Source organism: Schistocerca serialis, chromosome 9 (genome assembly GCF_023864345.2).
Source record: "Schistocerca serialis cubense isolate TAMUIC-IGC-003099 chromosome 9, iqSchSeri2.2, whole genome shotgun sequence".
Lineage (NCBI taxonomy): Eukaryota > Metazoa > Arthropoda > Insecta > Orthoptera > Acrididae > Schistocerca > Schistocerca serialis.
In genome coordinates this window covers 426,285,942-426,303,141 of record NC_064646.1, presented here as the reverse complement: position 1 = coordinate 426,303,141, position 17,200 = coordinate 426,285,942, and the positions used below count along the sequence as shown (strand labels likewise).

The following is a 17,200-nucleotide window of genomic DNA, read 5'->3' as shown; positions in this document are numbered from 1 at the left end:
GATAATAAATATGAGCCACGATTTTTAATGTAGAGCAACTGAATAATCATTTTACTTATTCAGATTTTCTTATCAGATGCTGTTTCTAAACTTGTGAAGTTAAATCTGTAAACACAGAATAACCAAGTAACATCAAGTAAACAACAAAGTAATTACCGTACATTTTAATTAGACCAAATGCTTGTCAGATGGCAAACATGTAAGCACGAAAATTAAGTTTCAACATCCTTTCAAAGGCCAGTTGAAACTGAGCATACTCTCATATTAGACCGCGATCAGGGAAGGATATTGGCTTTGGTCTTTTTGACTGAATAATAATGGTGTTTCAGCAATATGAAACTACTATGCTGCTACTCACCATATGGAGGAGGAGCTGAGTCACAGCCAGGCACTATGAAAAAGACTGCTAAAATATTAAGCTTACAGGCACAGCCCTTCTTCCAAAATACAAAACACACACACACACACACACACACACAACCACTGTCTCCGAGTACTGGAGCCCGACAGTTACTGTGTCTGACGTGAGCAGCAATCAGCTGGAATGGGTGGTAGGGTACGGGAGAGGCATGTTGTCAGTAAGTGGAGGGATAGCAGGGTAGGGGAAGATGCTGCGCTACCTGTGGGAGTATGCAGGATCATGGTGTGGACAGGATGGGGCTGCTAGGTGCCGTGTCAGAAGGCTGTGCTGAAAACAGGAGAGGGGGTGTGACTGGGGGGGGGGGGGGGGGGGAGAGGTATAGAAGGGGAAAAGACTAGCAGGAGCGTTGGTGGAATAGAAGGCGTGTAGCGCTAGAGTGGGAGCCAGGAAGGGGATAGGTGGCCGGACATGATTACCGGTAGTTAAGGTAGAGGGTGGAGGACAGTGATCAGTGAAGGTTGAGGCCAGGAGGGTTACAAATACGAAGGATATGTTGTAGAGAGAGTTCCCACATGCACAATTCAGAAAAGCTGCCACAAATGGTATCTACTCATCGGGACACTTTCATCTGTTCCAGCCTGTATAAAGGGCAATTGAAAAGTTTTTTTTCCAAAGGCCGTACAGTCCACAACTGGTATGCCAATCACACAAAATCACCATGATCATTGAGGCAACCATCCCACTGACACACCAGGTTAAAGACACCCATTCTGTGAAACAATGTGTCTGCTACATGAAGAAGACCATAACTACCCACTGCAAATCCTCATCCAACAGCAACCATCAACACTTCAAGGCATTTTCTTAAGAGACCAAAGGTATGAAATCACATGGGGAGTGATCAGGACTACTGTCTCCCTTGTGAGTTGGATGACGCTGGCCTCCCAAATCGACCAGCATCCTATGTTGAATCGTAACCAGCAGGGAACTTTGCGCACCATTCCACAATCGCAGTTTCTGACAGACATGCTGCCACACACACATTCTTCATTTTCTTATGGCTGCAACCAGTGTTTGTCCTTTGGCAGCCATGAAAAGAATAACAGCATGCTGGTCCTGTTTGGATGCACTTGGGTAATAACATTGCCAAAGTTCACTTTTCCACATTTATTGCATTTTTTTTTTTTTTTTTTTTTTTTTTTTTTGTCATAAGTCTACTGACTGGTTTGATGCAGCCCGCCACGAATTCCTTTCCTGTGCTAACCTCTTCATCTCAGAGTAGCACTTGCAACCTACGTCCTCAATTATTTGCTTGACGTATTCCAATCTCTGTCTTCCTCTACAGTTTTTGCCCTCCACAGCTCCCTCTAGTACCATGGAAGTCATTCCCTCATGTCTTAGCAGATGTCCGATCATCCTGTCCCTTCTCCTTATCAGTGTTTTCCACATATTCCTTTCCTCTCCGACTCTGCATAGAACCTCCTCATTCCTTACCTTATCAGTCCACCTAATTTTCAACATTCGTCTATATCACCACATCTCAAATGCTTCGATTCTCTTCTGTTCCGGTTTATTGCATACCAGTCAGAAAAACATGAATGCCACACTTATCCCCTATATGTCAGTGCTTATATACCAACACAAGTTGTGCTATATTGCATACACACTGCAGTAAAACAGAAATTTTTTGATCGCATCTTATATATAGCAGAGTAGGTTGGCACATGAGAGCAGAGATTCTTCCTGTGGACTTACAGTAACAGGCCACATTGGGGAATATTGGGTGGTTACATTTATAGACTTTAGGAAGCATGTAATACGCAGGAGTGTGGGCATTAGGAGAGAGAGAGATTCAGCAGAGGGTTCTGGGATCGACTTAAAGATATGAGGGGTGTTGTGGACTGGCAAGACAGCCAATCCACTTGGAGGAAGCCGAAAGGCACGCGTTTAAGCTCACGCAGGCTGGCGTGAGGTCTGGAACAGGTCAGGAATATGGGACTAGCAAAAATAGTGCGTATCTGTTGGAATACTTAACTTTCATCCATAATTGGTGAACATCGCTCTTGACGGTACATGTTTTACAGCATCAATAGTAACTGGTAATGGCGCCTTGCTAGGTCGTAGCAAATGACGTAGCTGAAGGCTATGCTAACTATCGTCTCGGCAAATGAGAGTGTAATTTGTCAGTGAACCATCGCTAGCAAAGTCGGCTGTAAAACTGGGGCGAGTGCTAGGAAGTCTCTCTAGACCTGCCGTGTGGCAGCGCTCGGTCTGCAATCACTGATAGTGGTGACACGCGGGTCCGACGTATACTAATGGACCGCGGCCGATTTAAAGGCTACCACCTAGCAAGTGTGGTGTCTGGCGGTGACACCACAAGGGGGGGGACCGGAGTTACTGCTGGATTTCTGAATGGGGTCACTGTGGCAGTTTGTACATGGACATATCTGACAGATGGTGGAGTCCCTTTTCCAGGCAATTCCTGTAGTTCATAACCAAAGTGATGGAGCTTTTGTCAGCAGGTAGGATTATAAGGCCGGGATAACTTTTTGGAAGTGGATTGTGGTTCTTTCTGTAGATATCAGGTTAGTTTCTATGTTAACAGATTTATTGAGTTCCCATATAAACAATTTATTGTCATCATTAAGGTTAGTTTTCAGATAACTAGTATCTGCTGATGGGATGCTAGGAAAATGCAATCAGTCTACAAAGGAGACTGCTTACAAAACAGTTGTATGATCAATCTCTAAATACTGCCGAAATGTGTGGGACCCAAACCAGATATGACTAATAGAGGATATTGAACTTACAGAAAGAAGTGTAGCACAAATGGTCACTAGCATTTTTTTTTTTTTTTTTTTTTTTTTTTTTTTTTTTTTTTTTTTTTACCCATGGGATGGTGTCACAGAAGTGCTGAATTAGCAAGAACATAAACACAAAGTATCCCATGAAAGCACACTTAATGAAGTTTCAAGAATCAGCTTTAAATGAGGAATCCAGCAATACACTACAAACCCACAGATATTGCTCCAGTAGGGATTGTGGAGATAAGAACAGACTAATTACAGCATGCACAGAGGCATTTAACCAATCATTCTTCCTGAACTTCATACCAAATGTAAAAGGAAGAAGCTCTAAAAACTGGTAGAATGGAAAGTACCTTCTGCCATACACTTCAGTATGCTTTTCGGTGTATATAAGTAGATGTGAATGTTGCCAGATTGACGCTTTTAAATTATGAGTCCATGTTTCTCCGCCAACACCAAGAGGTTACTGAGTATCTCATGGTACTAATCCTTTCAGTTATGAAACTTTTAAAACCAGTCAATAACAGGATAAAATGATTGAATGCAGCTATAATCACAGCAAATGTCGAGCCAATAATAGTTAGAAAAGGAACCTACAAAAGCAAAAAAGTATCAGAATCTCTCAAATGCTATCAGTAACGAAAATATACTGATGCTGGTTATAAACAACAGAGAATTATTGGGAAGTTTTTAGCAGATGAATCACTCCATAATACAAAGCAAACAGTAGAGAACATGTTCAAACTTTTAAAAGCTCAACAAGGATTACAGTAGCCATTAATGGTTGAGAGTCTATTTTGAAAACCAAGAACATATCATACTCAACACGAGAGAGTAACTACAGCATTTCAACCAGTCGCTATTACTGCTCCTTAAATAGGCAAACTTGAGGTAGACAAAATTTACTATGCACACTGAAGGACAGAAAGAGAATGACACAGGCTGTCATCTAATATACTGATCTGCAATTGGGTCTGGGGGGGAGAATGATTTTTTTAATAGTGTACAGTATTTTTTTTAATACTTACTCATTCAATGTTCTATGACAAACTGGAACTTTCTTCATCACTAACAGTTAACAATAAGTACAATTGAAACCATTATTTATTAGCTTGGTGCATGTAACAAAGGGGTCTATGGCTCTGAATGTTGACAACTAGTTGAAGTTCCAGTAAGTTAGGTGCACACAAACAAGGCAGTTTGACTGCTTTCAGCGTAATGCTCACTGAAAAGTGTATAGCTTCAAGGGTATGTTAAAGAAGTAAGTGCACATTAATTTATTTAGAACCTCCTTGCTTTTAATTTTTTGTGGGTATCTGAAACTCCTCATCCCAACAAATATTTCAGCTCCAAATATATTCTTTACTTTCAGTCTCGTACAGCAGGTAATGGAGAGCACTGTGAATGCTTTGCTACTAGTTGTGGAAATCTGAAGCGGCCATTGGTTGAAACCATTATTAGAAAACATCAGTGTAGATTATCTGATGTACAAATTGTTGATTTAACTTTAAGACAGGCACTGAAATAATAAGATACATGAGGAAGCAACTGAAATGTTTCATCTACATCTACATCTACATCTACATCCATACCCCGCAAGCCACCTGACTCTGTGTGGCGGAGGGTACCTTGAGTACCTCTATCGGTTCTCCCTTCTATTCCAGTCTCGTATTGTTCGTGGAAAGAAGGATTGTCGGTATGCCTCTGTGTGGGCTCTAATCTCTCTGATTTTATCCTCATGGTCTCTTCGCGAGATATACGTAGGAGGGAGCAATATACTGCTTGACTCTTCGGTGAAGGTATGTTCTCGAAACTTTGACAAAAGCCCGTACCGAGCTACTGAGCGTCTCTCCTGCAGAGTCTTCCACTGGAGTTTATCTATCATCTCCGTAACGCTTTCGCGATTACTAAATGATCCTGTAACGAAGCGCGCTGCTCTCCATTGGATCTTCTCTATATCTTCTATCAACCCTATCTGGTACGGATCCCACACTGCTGAGCAGTATTCAAGCAGTGGGCGAACAAGCATACTGTAACCTACTTCCTTTGTTTTCGGATTGCATTTCCTTAGGATTCTTCCAATGAATCTCAGTCTGGCATCTGCTTTACCGACGATCAACATTATATGATCATTCCATTTTAAATCACTCCTAATGCGTACTCCCAGATAATTTATGGTATTAACTGCTTCCAGTTGCTGACCTGCTATATTGTAGCTAAATGATAAAGGATCTATCTTTCTGTGTATTCGCAGCACATTACACTTGTCTACATTGAGATTCAATTGCCATTCCCTGCACCATGCGTCAATTCGCTGCAGATCCTCCTGCATTTCAGTACAATTTTCCATTGTTACAACCTCTCGATACACCACAGCATCATCTGCAAAAAGCCTCAGTGAACTTCCGATGTCATCCACAAGGTCATTTATGTATATTGTGAATAGCAACGGTCCTATGACACTCCCCTGGGGCACACCTGAAATCACTCTTACTTCGGAAGACTTCTCTCCATTGAGAATGACATGCTGCGTCCTGTTATCTAGGAACTCCTCAATCCAATCACACAATTGGTCTGATAGTCCATATGCTCTTACTTTGTTCATTAAACGACTGTGGGGAACTGTATCGAACGCCTTGCGGAAGTCAAGAAACACGGCATCTACCTGTGAACCCGTGTCTATGGCCCTCTGAGTCTCGTGGACGAATAGCGCAAGCTGGGTTTCACATGACCGTCTTTTTCGAAACCCATGCTGATTCCTACAGAGTAGATTTCTAGTCTCCAGAAAAGTCATTATAATCGAACACAATACGTGTTCCAAAATTCTACAACTGATCGACGTTAGAGATATAGGTCTATAGTTCTGCACATCTGCTCGACGTCCCTTCTTGAAAATGGGGATGACCTGTGCCCTTTTCCAATCCTTTGGAACGCTACGCTCTTCTAGAGACCTACGGTACACCGCTGCAAGAAGGGGGGCAAGTTCCTTCGCGTACTCTGTGTAAAATTGAACTGGTATCCCATCAGGTCCAGAGGCCTTTCCTCTTTTGAGCGATTTTAATTGTTTCTCTATCCCTCTGTCGTCTATTTCGATATCTACCATTTTGTCATCTGTGCGACAATCTAGAGAAGGAACTACAGTGCAATCTTCCTCTGTGAAACAACTTTGGAAAAAGACATTTAGTATTTCGGCCTTTAGTCTGTCATCCTCTGTTTCAGTACCATTTAGGTCACAGAGTGTCCGGACATTTTGTTTTGATCCACCTACCGCTTTGACATAAGACCAAAATTTCTTAGGATTTTCTGCCAAGTCAGTACATAGAACTTTACTTTCGAATTCATTGAACGCCTCTCGCATAGCCCTCCTCACACTACATTTCGCTTCGCGTAATTTTTTTTTGTCTGCAAGGTTTTGGCTATGTTTATATTTGCTGTGAAGTTCCCTTTGCTTCCGCAGCAGTTTTCTAACTCGGTTGTTGTACCACGGTGGCTCTTTTCCATCTCTTACGATCTTGCTTGGCACATACTCATCTAACGCATTATGTACGACGGTTTTGAACTTTGTCCACTGATCCTCAACACTATCTGTACTTGAGACAAAACTTTTGTGTTGAGCCAACAGGTACTCTGAAATCTGCTTTTTGTCACTTTTTCTAAACAGAAAAATCTTCCTACCCTTTTTAATATTCCTATTTACGGCTGAAATCATCGATGCCGTAACCGCTTTATGATCGCTGATTCCCTGTTCTGCATTAACTTTTTCAAATAGTTCGGGTCTGTTTGTCACCAGAAGGTCTAATATGTTATCGCCACGAGTCGGTTCTCTGTTTAACTGCTCAAGGTAGTTTTCAGATAAAGCACTTAAAAAAATTTCACTGGATTCTTTGTCCCTGCCACCCGTTATGAACGTCTGAGTCTCCCAGTCTATATCCGGCAAATTAAAATCTCCACCCAGAACTATAACATGGTGGGGAAATCTACTCGAAATATTTTCCAAATTATCCTTCAGGTGCTCAGCCACAACAGCTGCTGAGCCAGGGGGGCTATAGAGACATCCAATTACCATGTCTGAGCCTGCTTTAACTGTGACCTTCACCCAAATCATTTCACATTTCGGATCTCCGTCAATTTCCTTCGATACTATTGCACTTCTTATCGCTATAAACACGCCTCCCCCTTCACTGTCCAGCCTGTCTCTGCGGTATACATTCCAATCTGAGTTTAGGATTTCATTACTATTTACATCTGGTTTCAGCCAACTTTCTGTCCCTAGTACTATATGAGCGTTGTGACCGTTTATTAATGAGAGCAGTTCTGGGACCTTTCTGTAGACGCTCCTGCAGTTTACTATTAGCACATTAATATTGTTATGCCCTGTTGCATTTTACCTACTCCTACTTTGCTGCGTCTCAGGAGGCGTCTTGTCAGGCCTAGGGAGGGGATTCTCTAACCTAAAAAACCCCCATGTGCACTCCACACGTACTCCGCTACCCTTGTAGCCGCTTCCGGCGTGTAGTGCACGCCTGACCTATTCAGGGGGACCCTACATTTCTCCACCCGATAGCGGAGGTCGAGAAATTTGCACCCCAGATCTCCGCAGAATCATTTAAGTCTATCAGACTTAAGAGTCAACAGTCTAGAAATTTTTCAACGCACGACTATAGATTGATGTTCTATGCAAGAAATCTTACACCACACCCAAGTCTTGAAAAATCAAAAGGAAAATGTTACTTTTTCAGTTTATAGCACTCCCACATTGCGTTGTGGGAAAACATCCTCTGTCCTTCTAGGTGAGTGTCTAGACTTAAAAAATTCTGAATCACTGATACGCGCATTTCAAATTTTGTATCACAAAGACATAACCTTTAAAAATCCCAAAATATTTGTACTGCAACTGAAAGAGTAATTATTTTCAATCTGTGAAATACATTTACAGAATAGTAGTTTGATAAGTCATTGTTAAACATGGTAATTACCACTTACGGCTGTCAAAACTTATTTCTTGTGATTTGCAATTTTGAGCACTTGTAATTTTCAGGTAAATACCGTAAATGTAAATATGCACACAGGCCTAAATACAGACACTATTCCAAACATAAAGGAAGTTTGATGTTGTCTTTGTACTTCATAATCCAGCTGTCATGTGGGACAGTATGAGAAAGAGAGTATGAGCATATTACTGTCAAGGTTTTGTGTGTATCAGTTTACCACCACCACCACCACCACCACCACCACCACCACCACCACCACCCGGACATCATTTGTGCTTGTTTGAAGCTGTCAAAAGTTGTTTTTTTATTGTAAATGCTAAGAGTAAAGGAGACCATTCACCTACCGTATTTACTCGAGTCTAAGTCGCACTTTTTTTCCAGTTTTTGTAATCCAAAAGACCACCTGCGGCTTAGAATCGAGTGCAAAGTAATTGGAAGTTCTGAGAAATGGTGGTAGGTGCCGTCACTGCGTTTTCATACACTGTCCAACGAAGTAAACACAAATTCCGTATTGTTCATCTTCGAATGTAGCAGAATTTCAATGTACTATGAAAATACGACTGGCAAGACTGTTTGGGATGTTTGTCAATATGGCAAACTCTACGTTGTGAATTCTTTCCTATCTGTGACAAGAGATGGTTCCTAATAGGAGCTTTTATGAATTGTGAATCACATGCATTATTCTCTTCACCATAAGAATAATACGAATATAAACATTTTGCCACGTATTCTTTCATGTTTGTTGCTATTTCATTTAAATCCTGTCTGCCTAATAAACTACGAAACTAGAGTGAGACACCAGCAAACGCAGAAGAATATACATATCATGTCATGTTTATATTCGTATTATTCTTATGCCTAATAGTGATACAGTCAGAAATGAAGCATGGCAATTGACTAGATTTTTAAATCTAAGATGACTAATTTCTGTGCAGAATGTAATGTACTAAAGGGGCGTCTGCAAAGATTTTCAAACGGAGCAAACTTTTCGCTAAACTCTCGTTCAGAAGATCTATCATACGCAGTCTATTATTTGGTTCTTGTTGATCATTATCAAAGAAAGCAGAAGTGTAAGTAACAACAAATAGCAGTCTCTTGCCACTGTTTCGCTAAAGAGATGATTCATCTTTTTGTTTTTTGGTTTTATATATAAATTGTAAGCGGTGGTAGCGTGCACAAAAGCGAGCCATGCCGTGAGCAGTGACAGGCCTTAAACACTCATTATCAGAATGCGACAAACAATGCACGACACAGTACAGTAATGCATTTTCAGCTTAGAGTGACATAAACCCCTATAACAAAGACAACAACACTTATCAGATCAAAGAAAAATAAGCAATCAATTCAAACTAGATGAAGCACGTGAAAAAGGCAGGGTACCCATATAAAAATGGACGGAGCGCCTGACGCATAGCAATGGCTATCTGGTAAAGCTTAACTGCTAAGCTTACGACTCGAACCAAAGTACTACAGCTGTATCGTCATTCATTCGACCTAAATTGTGTCTCATATTACAATGGACCAACTTTGTTTTGATTTGGAGATGCGGCCTAAAACTTTGCTCTCCCCTTGAATTTCGAGTCTCAAATTTCAGGTGCTGCTTAGATTCGAGTAAATACGGTAACAGCAGAGGCATTGGAGTCATTGATAGGCACACACTACAGAGAAAGAAAATTTATTGAGCTGGAGTACACACACACACACACACACACACACACACACACACACACACGCCACCTTTGCCTCTACATTGCGCAGGCTGGACCAAGATTGAGTGTCCAGCCGACACAAGGTAGGGGCACAGGTGTGTGTGTGTGTGTGTGTGTGTGTGTGTGTGTGTGTGTGTGCGCGCGCGCGCGCGTGCTTGCGTGGGTGTGTGTATGCGCGCGCACGCGCGACCCTTACCGACAGAAGTGCCACAGCCTGCCTTCACTACTGCCCGGACTTGCCCTATGCATTGGAGATGTCTGAGAACTTCATCCTAGCCACTGACCTTCACTACATTATTTTGTCCTACTTCCAAGTGAACATGGCTTTGATTGTTTCATCATTTTGGCCTTCAGCCTAAGTTAGACGTTTGTAACTCCAGTGCTAGTCATGAACTATCCAAACTTGTAGTGGTTAACTTTTTTCTAAAGAAGGAAGAGTATTTTGGTTTGAGCACTTTTTAATAAAACTATTGTACACTGTTTACTAAGCGATGTTCTCATTGCGCATCAACTGGTGCAAGACTTAGCAAATGGTGATGAGGAATTTTTCTACGAACCAAAACTTTCAAATATGTTTTATAACCCAGGTGACAGTGTGTGTGTGTATGTGTGTCCAGGTGTTGCTCCTACTCCAGAACATGCAACAGGTCATCACCATATCCAACCCAGAGCTGTTCAACTGGCTGCCGTGCACTGACTCCCCGGCAAAAAGATTCAGAGGGGTATTGTTGCTGTTATAGGTGTATGGCCAGAAGATCAAATCCTGAGCAAACTATGTGGCCAAACTGGAACGATGCTTATTAGCACAGATGTCACAGGGACACCCAGCAGCACATGGTTCTTCCTGGCCTATGCAGGTCTGGAAATTTACAATTTACTACAGCAACTCAAGCCTGAAGTGCAGCCCCATGCCCTGCTCTACAATCACTTTGAGAGTTTTTAACTACAATATTTTGACTCATACGTGCACTTTGTGGTGGCCTTCCATAAGTCTTTTAGCTATCACAAGTTTAGCAGACAATCTTACACAAAGTGGACATCAAAATTGGAGGGTTTATCCCTTGACTGTCAGTTCTGGTGTGTTAAGCCTCAACGTAAACAGTCCTTTACAACTTCCCTTGTCAAACACATGGTTCTTGTACATTCACCAGATGAAGGGCTTTGTACTGACATACCTGAACCTCAAGAATCCCATGCCAGAGACTTGCCTCCCCATCATTAGGGCTTTCAAGCAATACCCACACTCATCAGCAACATTACACAACCTTTCGCCAATGTTTGTAGACTGCCCCACTTACATGGTCCCAGTCCCAGCCACAGCCTGCACTACATTCCGATTTCCCTGTGGCTGCCAGCCCTCAACCAGTGTGTTTTGCCCACAGCAGTTATTCTCATCCAGCAACTGTTTTATCACCTAAACATTGCAGCAATGTTATTATTGTTGGGCTAAATGTTATTTCTGCAGCAAGACAGGACACTCGTTGGAAGTTTGCCACAATCTTTCCTCACGATGGATGAAGGTTAGATCTGCATAATTGATAGTCTTAATGCTCACAGTGGAAGTTAACTCCATTCCAGAGGAGTTCCAAGTTGATATGAGTTCCTCCATAAATATTGCAATTTTGGACCCTTATCAACATTTGGGCTCACCTACACAACAAGAAAGGACAATTCATGACGACTCACATTCAGTATCACTCAACTGTCTTCATGGCATGCATCTTTGTGGTAAACACTGAATGAGCCACCTACAGCCTTGGTATGGAGCTTTTTAATGCTTTGAACTAGGAAGTGCGCGACTCCATCTACAGCATTCAGCCATCAGGAGCTAGCTCCCATTCAAGGGAACTCTGCTCCATGTATGCGCCAGTTTCTTCTCATCCCAACACCAGCATAATTGGTTTTGAGGCTCATATCACATTCCTTTCAACAGCTACATTCTGATTCTTCAAGGCCCAGAATGTTCTAATAATGTTCAGAGATAAGCTACAACTGGATCTCTAGTGACTCCAAGAGGAAAGCATTCTCACCACAGTCACCAACAGTTAGTGGGCTACCCTCATCGGTACTGTGGACCTGAATGAGTCACTTTGGATCTGTTGTTACTTCAAAGTTAACGATCGATGCATAGTCTGTCATTGATGCCTACTTGATTCCAAAAGTAGATGACATTATGGTATTATTCTTAGAAGGCAAGATTTTTGCCGAGACTCATTTTCTGGATGATTACCTTCAGCTCTAGACAAGGCATCATGGAACATTCTAGCTATTAACACTCTGAACTATACTGCCATAACAGGCTTATTTTTGGCATTATCAGTGTCTTAGCTATTTTTCAATGATACTTGGAAGGGGTGATGCAGGATGTACCCGGTACAGCAAACTGTGTGGACAGTATTCTCATCACTGGTAAACATGCTATGCAGTTGGTGGCTACCAATGATGCTCTTTTTTACTGTTGTACAACAACTCAATCTCAAATGTAAAATGAACAAATGCCATTTTTTGTCCCTCAGGTGGAATAACTTGGTTGTGTTCTCAGTGATTCAGGAATACAACCTGCATCACAATACACTGAGGTAAAACAGTCGTGGGATCTTCCTAATATTGTGTCGGTCCTCCTCTTGTTTGGTGGCGCAGCAACTCCATATGGCATGGACTCCACAAGTCACTGGCAGCCCTCTGCAGAAATACTGAGCCAGTCTACCTCTATAGCCATCCATAATAGTGAAAGTGTTGTCGGTACATGATTTTGTGCATGAACTGACCTCTCAATTACGTCCCATGTTGGACAATCTGGGTGGCCAAATCATTTGCCCAAATCGTGCAGGATGTTCTTCAAACTAAATCATGAACAATTGTGGCCTGGTGACATGGTGCACTGTAATCCATAAAAATTCCATCGTTGTTTGGAAACGAAGTCCGTGAATGGCTGCAAATAGTGTCCAAGTAGCCAGACATAACCATTTACAGTCAATGATTGGTTCCACTGGACCAGAGGACTCAGTCCATTCCGCATAAACACAGGCCACACCATTATGAAGCCAACACCAGCTTGCACAGCGCCTTATTGACAATTTGAGTCCATGGCTACATGGAGTCTGCAACACACTTGAACCCTACCAACTGAAATCGGGACTCATCTGACTAAACCACAGTTTATCAGGTGTCTAGTACCCAACTGATATGGTCACAAGCCTAGGACAGCCACGGCAGGTGAATGTGTGCTGTTAGCAAAGGCACTCACATCAGTTGCCTGCTGCCATAGCCCATAAATGCCAGATTTCGTCACACTGTCCTAATGAATACCTTCATCAAATGTCTCACATTGATTCCCGCAGTTATTTCACACAGTGTTGCTTGTCTGTTGGCACTGACAACACTACAGAAGTGCTGCTGCTCTCGATCCTTACGTGAACGCCATCAGGCACTGTGTTGTCTGAGTTGAGAGGTAATGCTCGAAATGTGGTGTTCTCTGGACACTCTTGACACTGCGGACCTCGGAACACTGAATTCACTAATGATTTCCAAAATGGAATGTCCCATGCATCTGGCTCCACCATTCCACGTTCGAAGTCTTTGAACTCCTGTTGTGTGGCCATAATCACGCTGGACACCTTTTCACATGAATCACCTGAATAAAATTACTGCTCCACCAATGTACTGCCCTTTTATATCTTGTGTATGCGATACTACCACCTTCTGTATATGTGAATGTTGCTATCCCATGACTTTTGTCTCCTCAGTGTATGTTCAAGCAATTCAGCCAACTTAATAATTATTGAAAGTACACGCCATAGCCATAGCAGACAGAATTGCTCCATCAGTTATGATGCAAAAACATGAAGTGGGATTGAACTCGTACCTATAAAAAACCCTTCGAAGATCTCAAGCAAGTCCTGATGCATCCAACATGTACTATGGTCTACAACCCACCGAGACCTTTAATTGTAACAGCTGATGCTTGTGATAACGGCTCGGGTGTGGTGTTATCTTATGAAGTAGAGGGTGTGGAACATCTGTGTGTTCATATACAAGACTCTGACACAGATGCAATGCAATTACCACAAAATAAAAAAGGTTGCTGTGTTCATAGTCAAGAAATTCCACAATTATGCGTACAGTCAATGTTTCAAGTTACTGACTGGCCACAAACCTGTTTTACCATTATTCAAGACAGACTCCTGTATTCCAACATAAGCCACACATTGCCTCCACAGCTGGGCATTGTTTGCTTTCTTTTTTTTCCTCCTAGCTACTCATATGACTTCAGGTATCACTCAACATGCCAATGCTGACATTCTCTCGAGGTTACCAATGGGACATGGTAAGCAACTTGATTCAGAATCAAAGAGCTGTCACAACATGGACAAAGGAATAGAAGAAGCTGTAGCAATGTGATTATTTAGAAACTACTCCATCTCGTGCGCCTAGTGATGTCGATGGATCTGAAACATTGGACTCATCTGTAAGTTCAGGCATTCTGGCACAGGTACCACAAGTTCACCCCCATCAATGAATTCTTTTTGTTGCAAGAAGAAAATCGTTGCACCCATGTAATAATCCCATCTGCCTTGCAGCAATGCACCCTGCCCCTCCTACATCAGGGCCATGAGGGAGTTGCGCTCTCCAAGAAGCTGGGCCGTCAATGTATGTATTTGCGAGAGATTGATGCAGCTATTGCCAACATGGTGGCACCATGTGAAACTGGTATAAGCAAACAGACAGCACCCTCTAGCAGATACTTCCTGTGGTTGGATGCCTCAGCGTCCTGGTCGTGACTCCATTTAGACTTTGCACGCCCCTCACTGGGATGTTCTTGGTTGATCATGGTTGATGCAGGAGCCAGATTCCCGTATGTTTCTCGGATGTCTTCAGAGTCCTCGAGACAAAGGCACTGGCCTGGATCTTATGTAAAAAAGGACTTCTGAAAACCATAGTTACAGACAACAGGCCTCAGTTCACAACTTCTGAATTTACCTCTTTTTGTTCTTCCAATGGCACCTCCCTAATACATACAGAGCATTTTCATCTCACAACCAATGGATAAGGGGAAAGCTTTATTCACACGTTCAAGGAAAAATTAGCAACCATGCCTGTGTTTTTGATGTCTTATTGCTCCACCCCTCAAGATGGCATCAGCCCTGCTGAAAAACTCCACAGGGACAGCACCACGGGTTCAAACTCCCCTTCCTCCACTCTATGAGAAATCCATCTCCCTCTCTACAGTCTCAACGCCACCATTATTCTGTCAAAGATGATGCCTGGGCACTGGTTTTCTCCAAAAATAGTCACCAATGTGTCCCGGCAGTAGTAACATATTTATTGGGACAGGCCACGGTGGAAGTATGACTACATGTGGCTCCATTTGCTGCAGGTAAGCCCAAGAAAAACAGCGATGGCTCCTAGCAATGGATTATCATGATCTTTGTTCCTGGAACAGATGTCCTCCCACCCGGAACTTTGGACAATACAGCCCAACTGTTGCAGCCACAGGGTCCATACCATCCAGCCGTTGCCAAAGTCACCTCTTCCCCGGTACAGATACCAACTTTGATGGACATCAAACTGAGCATGTCAGGGTCACCAGTTCCACAGGTGACCAGCGAAGAATCAGCAGGTTTCTCAGCTGTCAAGAACTGCAATAGTCTTTCGTCCTTTGAGGGGAGTGGGGATGCTATGTATGGGTTCCTGCAGACCAGAAACTCTTCTCACAGCAGTGGTCTACTAAATGGCCTAATCTCGAAAGACTTCTAACAGTAGATGGCAGAACTCAACTATGCATCCTGCCTGTGCTGATATCTGATGTGCAAGCACCGTCAGAGGTCTCATGCCCTCCGGACCTATTTGTCTTCATGTGGCATATGACTTCATGTAGGTCTTCCAGTACACTATATGGCTTGAGTATTTAGGGTGGGGCAAAGTTGCTCCAAGCTTTGGGCCAGGTGCTTACTGTGCCCACAGTTCAATCAGAGCCTTGATTTGAACCGTTACTACAAACAACGCCATGCTGCACTAGCCAATGTTGACTGATGGAGTCGTCACCGTCTCTGCTTTCACCATTACTGGGAGATGGCCAAAACTTGTTATCTGCCATCAACCTTCAGTACGTTATTTTGTGCTACTTCAAGTGAACACTGATTTTGAATGTTTCATTATTTTAGCCTTTAGCCTAAGTTGGATTTTTATAAATCTACTGCTAATCACGAACTATCACACTTGTAATGGTTAACTTTTTTCCAAAGGAGTAGTATTTTGGTTTATCTATTTTTCACTAAAACTGTATTAAATTGTTTACCTAGTCTGTGTACCCATCGCACTTCAATCAGCACAAGACTTAGCACCTTACATAGTTGCTCTTACATTGTATGCGGCACAAAAATATACATGTATATTTGGAACACTATATGAATATTTTCCCTTTCTTTGACAATCAAAACGACTAACTGTAAATGCTTTAAAAGTATTTTGTTTATTGCTTATAGTTCTGAACAATTTGCAAAGAATGTTGTTGATTAAAAATGTTGATTTCTGCATGAAATGTTAGTTATCTTCAGATTGTTTTCAATCTGCAATGAGCAGTTAGCGAATTAATGGAAGTACAGAAAAGACAGTGCAGAAAAATGTAGTTAAACAATTCTACCTCTACAGCCATAATCTGTAAACAATTGTGAAGTGCATGGCAGAGAGTACTTAGCATGGTACACATGTCAGGGCACCTTCTTGCTCCAGTTACATATGGACTAAGGAAAGACTGACTGCTTAAATGTCTCTGTGTAAATTGTAATCAGTCTAATCTCATCTTCAAGTTCCCTATGTGAGTGATATGTAGGGGGCTGAATAACAATTTTTTAAATTTCGTAAGTGGGCTTTCAATGGATAATTTCGTCTATCTTCAAGAGTCTGCCAATTCAAGTTTTCTACATTTCCATGATACTCTCCAATTAGTCAAATAAACATATGAAAATTTGTACTACCCTTCTTTGTATATCTTCAGTCTCCCCTATTAGTCCTGTTCAGTATGTGTTCCATATACTCGAGCAATGTTCTAAGATGTGGCGCACAAATGATCTGTAAATAATCTTCTTTGTACACCGATAGAAATTTCCAAGTGTCCTGGGAGTGAAATGAAATCTGCCACTGGCTTTGCCTACAACTGAGCCTACGTACTTATTCCATTTCATATCCCTACAAATTCAGCATTACACAAAACATTCAATGCAGCTCATTTTTATTCTTTGTCCTACTTATGTTAAGTTCTTTTTTTCCTTTTCACTCTGGTATTTTTCATACTTTCTCTTGTTTTCCTTTCCTCTCCTCAGTCTACTTTGT

General features: G+C 42.1%; 1 protein-coding gene across 2 annotated transcripts in view; it reads right to left on the bottom strand.

Moving 5' to 3' along the window:
- The window catches only part of LOC126419890 (anoctamin-1-like), a 133,278-nt gene that overhangs the window by 39,407 nt on the left and 76,671 nt on the right, over positions 1–17,200 (bottom strand). The window lies entirely within an intron of this gene.